Source organism: Sprattus sprattus, assembly GCF_963457725.1.
Source record: "Sprattus sprattus genome assembly, chromosome: 12".
NCBI lineage: Eukaryota > Metazoa > Chordata > Actinopteri > Clupeiformes > Clupeidae > Sprattus > Sprattus sprattus.
The window spans coordinates 4,346,789-4,354,288 of NC_137910.1; the positions used below are offsets into that span (position 1 = coordinate 4,346,789).

Sequence of the window (7,500 nt, forward strand, 5' to 3'; positions counted from 1 at the left end):
GTTGAATAAAAATAATCAACAAATCAACAAAAGATTATTCCAAAAATAACAACAACAAAAAAACATACATAGTTTGGCATTCTGTGGCCTTACTGGCTGTCCCTCAGGTTATGGCAGGCTCTTTCTCTCTCGATCTCTCTCGATCTCTCTCTCTCTCTCTCGATCTCTCTCTCTCTCTCTCGATCTCTCTCTCTCTCTCTCGATCTCTCTCTCTCTCTCTCGATCTCTCTCTCTCTCTCGATCTCTCTCTCTCTCTCTCTCTCGATCTCTCTCTCTCTCTCTCGATCTCTCTCTCTCTCGATCTCTCTCTCTCTCTCTCGCGATCTCAATTTCAATTTTCAATTTCAAAGAAGCTTTATTAGCATGAATGTTTTCCAACACTATTGCCAAAGCATACACATACATACATATTATATACACATACATAAAGACAAAAAATAGTTGAATAAAAATAATAATAATCAACAAATCAACAAAATAATATATATAGACTAGGGTTGGATGTCTGATCTTTGTCACCTATATGCCTTCTCTCAGCTTGTGGCACCCATATACAAACTGTGCTGCGATCTGCACTGTCCGTTCATCCTCACCTAGGAGGGCTCTCATTTTTGATTCTTCATCAAGTCCTGCAAATTGAGGACATTTTTGAAGAAATTTAGGGTAAAAGATATTTCTAAGTCGGGTGTTTTTGGTGCACCTCAGAAGGAAATGTTTCTCATCCTCGACCTCCATGAGGTCACAGTGGGAGCAAATTCTTAGGTGACTCTCTTGCCAGGATCTTCTATGCCGTCCAGTTTCAATTTGAAGTTTATGGTCGCCCAATCTGTATTTTGTTAGGTAACGACTTTGTGGTTGTTTTAATTCAGTCAGGTAATTTGCTAATTCATATTTTCGATTTAATCTAAGGTAACAATTCATTTTCTTATTGTGTTGGGCATCTTGTAGCCATTGGGAAGTGTAGGCTTTTTTGTTTTTGTTGTGGATTTCTTTTAGTCGTATTGGTTTTGTGTCACTAATGTCATTGCTGTTAATAACCAAATTTAAGAGGTTATCGCTGTCTGGTTTTGTTGAGTTTGCAAGCAGTGCTTTATGATTTAGGTTTTGGGGGTCTGAATTTTTTAAATGCATCCAGAATTTAATTGATCTTTTTGTGATGGCCAGGGACATAGGGAAACTACCTAATTCGGCCCTGCAGGCGTGGTTGGATGTACCTCTGTGCACCTGTAAGAGGATTTTACACAGCTCCATATGTAAAATTTCTATTTGGGATTTATCCCAAGATTTTTTTGATAGGATTAAAGCTGGCCCCCAAATTTCTGAGCTGTATAGGAGGATCTGTGTAATGACAGAGTCAATTATTTTTAGCCAAATTTTGATTGATGGTTGAAATTTATTTATAGTTTTGTAAATTGCATAGAATGCTCTTCGAGCTTTGTCTCTGAGTATTTGTATGCCAGTGTTAAAGTTGCCTGAGGCATTTATAACTAGTCCTAAATATGTGTAGCTAGTTGTGTGTTCTAAGATATTAGGGCCTAATTTAAATTGAAATTTACTTTGCGTTGATCTTGCTTTTTTTTGGAATATCATTATTTTTGTCTTTCCTAAATTTACTTTTAAAGACCAAATTTGGCAAAATTCATGTAGGATGGAGAGACTCTGTCTTAAACCTTCTTCTGTAGGTGACAGTAAGATCAAATCATCTGCATACATTAGAAATTTTACCTCTTTGTCATGTAAATTTAGACCTGGTGCTGTCGAATTCTCTAACATTGTGGCTAGTTCGTTAATATATATATTAAACAATGTGGGGCTTAGGCTGCAACCCTGTCTAACTCCTTGGCCTTGTCTAAAAAAATCAGTTCTTTTATTTTCTATTTTAATGCTGTTCTTATTATTTTCATACATTGATTTGATTAGATCATAGGTTTTGCCTCCAATTCCAATTTCTAAGAGTCTTAAGAGCAAACCTCTGTGCCAGATATTGTCAAATGCTTTTTGAAAATCTACGAAGCATGCAAATATTTTTTGCTTTTTGGACTGATGTACGTGTTTATTTATTAGCGTCTGGAGTGTGTAGAGGTGGTCGGATGTACGAGATTTTGGTAGGAAACCAATTTGGCTTTTACTTAGGATGTTTTGATCGTCAATAAATGTAATCATGCGGCTGTTAATGATGCTACAGAATAATTTCCCCAAGTTGCTTGTGATGCAAATGCCTCTGTAACTATTTGGGTCGAATTTGTCGCCAGATTTGAAAATAGGGGTGAAAAGGCCTATGTTCCAAGAGGAGGGGTAGAATCCACTTTGTAGTGTCAGGTTAAAAAGTTTCTTTATGGCCTCTTGTATCTTTAAATTACTGAATTTCAGCATCTCTGTGGAGATACAGTCGGTTCCGCATGCTTTGCCAGATTTTAGTTTTTTAATGTGGTCTTTTACATCTGTGATAGTAATGGGGAAGTCCAGGGGATTTTGGTATTTTTTAATGGTTTTTTCTAAAGATTCTTGTTTGGATATTATTGCTTGCTGTTCAGGCATGAGTTTGTGGCTTTCTGGGTTCTGGTAAAGGTTTTTAAAGTAAGACAGCCATATATTTCCATTTTTGATTGGTGTTTCAAATTTATCTGTTTTTGTTAGCTTTTTCCAGTTTAACCAAAATGTGTTTTGGTTTATTGATTGTTCAATTTTGTTTAGTTCTCTGTTCATATATTCAAACTTTTTGTTTCGTAATAATGTTTTATAGTGTTTTAGTTCAAGATGATAATTTACTCTACCTTCCATATCATTTGGGTTTCGGTGTTTATGATTAGAAAGCTGTCTTAATGTTATCCTAGATAATTCACAATCCCTGTCAAACCATTCTTCTTTTCCTTTTGTTGTTTTTTTCTTCGATTTATTTGTTTGTTTAAAATTAGATTTGTTAGCTAATTTGGTAAATATGTTATTTAATTGAGCACAGGCCATGTTCACACTATTTTCATCATATTCATATTGAGTTGATATGAAATTTTCAATTCTAGATTCAATGTCGCGATCCTGTATGGCTGTTGTATATAATGCTATTTTTCTCTCCGTCCAACGGAACGTTTTAGGTAAGGGGAAGAGTTTTTGCTCTGGTTTTTGGGGATCTAATTGGGTCTCTGACCATTTTAGATGAAGTATTGCCTGGCAGTGATCAGAAAATGGTAGCTGTGGCATTACCATAAATGCTGTTATGAGTTCTGGGTCAAGGTCAGTGATGTTGTAGTCAACCACAGAGCTACCAAGGTTAGAGTGAAATGTAAAACTCCCAAGGGAATCTCCTCTAAATCTACCATTAACAATGTACACGCCTAGGCTTTTGCACAATTGTAACAGTTTAGCTCCACTGGCATTGGTGATACTGTCGAAACTTTGCCTCTGTGTATGGACTTGTTGGTTGTACAGAGTTGTTTTATTACATATATGGTTGTCTCCTTCTATGGTAACATAGTCTATTTCTTTCCCGATCCTGGCATTGAGATCACCACAGAGTAATATTTTTCCCACCGATTGGAAATGATTTGTTTCGCTTATAAGAGTCTCAAAAAGGCTCTTGTCGTAATATGGTGAGGTTGATGGAGGTATATACACTACACAGAGATAGAGGTCTAGGCATAAATTTAGAAGTTCTTTTTTAATTTTGAGCCACAAGTGTGTATTCCCCTTTTTGATAAATGTTATTTTGTTTTTGTATTCAGCCTTGAACCAGATTACAGTACCTGCTGAATTTCTTCCATTTTTTATATGCCTTTGCTTGAGTGAGGGCAATGACATTTCTATATAATTATGTGGACAATGATCAGATCCATCTCCCCAAGTCTCCAATAGAATAAGGATATCTATGTTCTTAATACTATTTAAAAAATCAGGGTTGGTTGTTTTATAACCGAAAGTGGACGAATGTAAACCTTGAATATTCCAAGTACTTATTTTAAAAGAAGCAATTATGAGTGTAAATAATTTGTAGTTATTGCAGTGAAATGTTGAGTCAGGTCATCAAGATGTGTACAGTGCTGTCTGTGTAGGACTCCTTAAAAAAAAAAAAACATACAGTATACATAAAACATACAGTATACAATATATATATATATATACAATATATATTCAAATTTTAAGTTGAATGGATAAAGAGAAAAGAAAAACTAATAACAAAATATAAAGAAAGTCCTACATCTGGTTAGTAACCATTAAATTATTATTATTATTATTATTATTATTATTTTTTTCATATACGGGATACTTGTATAATTAAAACAACCACAGTACACACAAACTCACATACACACAGACACACACACAGACACATACACACACACCTACATATGCACAACTCATCCATATGGGCTGTACACAATGCATATGCATATTTACGTTCACAACCTGTTACAGTCACGCACACACACACATACACACACACACACACACACAAATACACACACGCACACATACACATACACACACACACGCACTCACGCACGCGCACACACACACACACACACACACACACACACACACACACACACAACCAAACACATACATAAGCGATATGTATACAGACATACAGAAACACACACATACTAACAATGAATATTTCAACATACATGTAATCCCTATATTGATTCTGTTGTTAATTAACAAAGTAACTTGTTGCATAGCAGTGTGACAAACTCTCTTATCTGTTGGTTATTTACATTTTGTGACATAGGATTAGTTACCACTGATGCATAGGTAGGTTTTGGATGGAGTTGGTGACTTGGTGGCACACCTGTTGGCATTCTGGGATCACCTAAAAAAGGGGCACCTGGATCTCTCTCTCTCTTTTTGTTACGACCCGGCTCTAGGGGAGCAACATAAGGAGAACATGGAGATAAAACACGTATCTTAACCAGTGTATTTATTACGTAACTATAAGGGAAAAGGTGAGTGGAGAGCAAGGTGCTTGTTCTGCCACCAGGACAAGAATTTGTCTTTTCAAGAATTTAGTTAAAGATATTGAGAGGTATTTCCCTCATTTGAAACGTGGGGCCACAACTTCAAAGTGGCCTGAACTATTTTGTACATTGCTGTTACAGAGTGTTCTTGTGGGGAAGGCACAGGAGTCATATTCTGCCTAAAGTATTGAACAAGCATATGAGCTGGTCCCTGAGGCTTATCGTCAGCGTTTCAGGAGCTATATGAAACAAGAGAGGAAAACTTATGTTGAATTTGTAAGAGAGAACGAGAACTTGTTCAACAGGTGGTGTTTATCTCAGAAAACTGACTTTGTAGAACAGCTCCTAACTTATCACAAAATGCTCCCTCCTCTCCCCCAGCCAAAAAAAAAAGGTGAGTGTTTGTTAAGTGCTATTCTCAAAAATCAGTGATGATTTACACATTAGCACAGTGGTTCTTAATGTGGGTTTGATCGAACCCCAGGGGTTCGTTGAGTCACTCTCAGGGGTTCGGCAGGAGTCAAGACACACACAGTATAGCCAGGTTCAGACTAGCTATGTGGGGCCGTTTTTATACATACCTATGTTTGGAAGAAATCATATTTTATTTTTCAAATTACGAAGGGTTCGGCGAATGCACTGATGAAGCTTGCAGGGTTCAGTGCCTCCAATAAGGTTAAGAACCACTGAATTAGCACATAAAGTAATCCCTGGATACGTATCAAACTAAACTGTGTTCGGAGGCATGCCAGGCTCGAGGCGACTTTAAACACTGAACACAGAGTTCCACAGTGAACCAACAATGCAGACACACACACACACACACACACCAACAATGCAGCCCACGGCAAGAACCTGACGTGTGCCCCCACCATAGGATAGCCTCAAAAACAAAAAAAGGAAAAATAACAAAAGAGTGAACCGTTGGAAGGACTAGTGTCCAGTTGGAACACTGCCCCTTACTTCAACAGCCACACTCACCAAACTGAAGGAGGGAAGTCACACCAACTGCAACTGCCTTGCACCACTCCATAAGCAAAGAAAACTAAATCACAAATCTAGGGGAATATAAATAACAGAAAACTAAATTATATAAAAATACGGACAAGCCCCCAATTGTTACGACCCGGCTCTATGGAAGGAGAACACGGAGACAAAAACTTATTTTAACCAGTGTATTATTAACTATAAGGGAAAAGGTTAGTGGTGAGCAGGGTGCTTGTCCTGCCGCCCGGAAAGCAGTAGCAGTGTGAGAGTTCTTAAAGGCAGCTGGCACCTGCAGGTAATCACCAGTGATTGCAGGTGACAGCCAAGGCATCTGCAATAAGGCAAACAGTGAGCACAGACAAACAACAAATACCAGGCCCGTAACACTCTCTCTCTCTTTCTCTATTTCTCTCTTTCTTTCTTAACTCTTGTGTCACCAGTGCTTGCTGCCAACTTTGCATTGCACAATAATTGCTTTAACCGAAGGTGATTCAGCTTTAACTGTAACTGTACTGACCCCAATAATGCCCCCTCATAATCCGTCCGTCTGTCTGGGAATTAAAATGCCGGCTCCACAGTCCACCCTACCTCACCCTCCCTTGCCCAAACACACTGAGGTTTGAGTTTGACTTTGAAATGCCGAAGTTTTATGCCGAAGGGAAATGTATGCAGAGGAAAAACATCCAAGCCTTCCTGAAAGCTAATGTTCTGGCCCTCCTGTTGAGAAGCCAGCTGTTTGTGTTGGAGCTGGTGAGCAACATGGTTCTGCAATACCTGAACCTGTGCCTGCACGCTTGGGGAAGCTGATCAGCTACGCTTCCCTTTCCAGTTTCCAAATGTCTACATTTCAAATGTCTTCATTTCTGTGGCCCTTCCAGGCTGTCATTCCTCTCAGCCTCAGTCAGCCTTCCTGTTTAGCAAGCAAAGACAGAGTTATTATGCTCTGAGAAATTGAAACCCGAAGGCTTCCGGCTGAGTAATACGCTCTGACCTGCCTGCAGTGGAATGCCTCTGCTAGTTCCAATGCAACAGTCAAAGTAGTCAAAGTAGCTTTATTGCCAATAACTTAATACGTCAAGACATACAAAGGAATCGATAGAACGTTTCCCACTCTCCCACGGTAAAACATATAAAGTGCACAGGCACAACAGATAGACAAGACATTTCCTGAAACTAAGCAAACATAGATATTCATAAATAAGTATCTTAAATGTCAACAAGTTCTAAAAGTGCAGTGTCCTGAGTTATTTTTGGGGGGGAGGGCGGGGGGTTAGGGGGTTCAGCTTTCTTTCAGACTGGAGGATATGGCTGGGGGGAGTGAGGGGAGAGAATTTAGCTTCCTGACAGCTTGGTGTAAGAAGCCATTTCTAAGTCTGGTGGTGCGGCAACGGAGGCTCCTATACCTTCTTCCAGAGGGTAGGAGGCTGAACAGACTGTTCATGATGTTTAGGTACCGTGGGGGACAGAAACACATCCACCAGTGTTGGGTCTGTGCCTGAAAACCAGTTATGATAAATGTAATGGGAAATTGATAAGCGCAGTAATAACTCATCCCAGAATC

The 7,500-nt window shown here is 38.8% G+C and overlaps 1 pseudogene across 1 annotated transcript in view; it reads left to right on the forward strand.

Moving 5' to 3' along the window:
* LOC308373374 (transmembrane protein 150A-like) overlaps positions 1-7,500 on the forward strand; it is a 56,781-nt pseudogene that overhangs the window by 19,243 nt on the left and 30,038 nt on the right. The gene's annotated exons all lie outside the window — the stretch shown is intronic.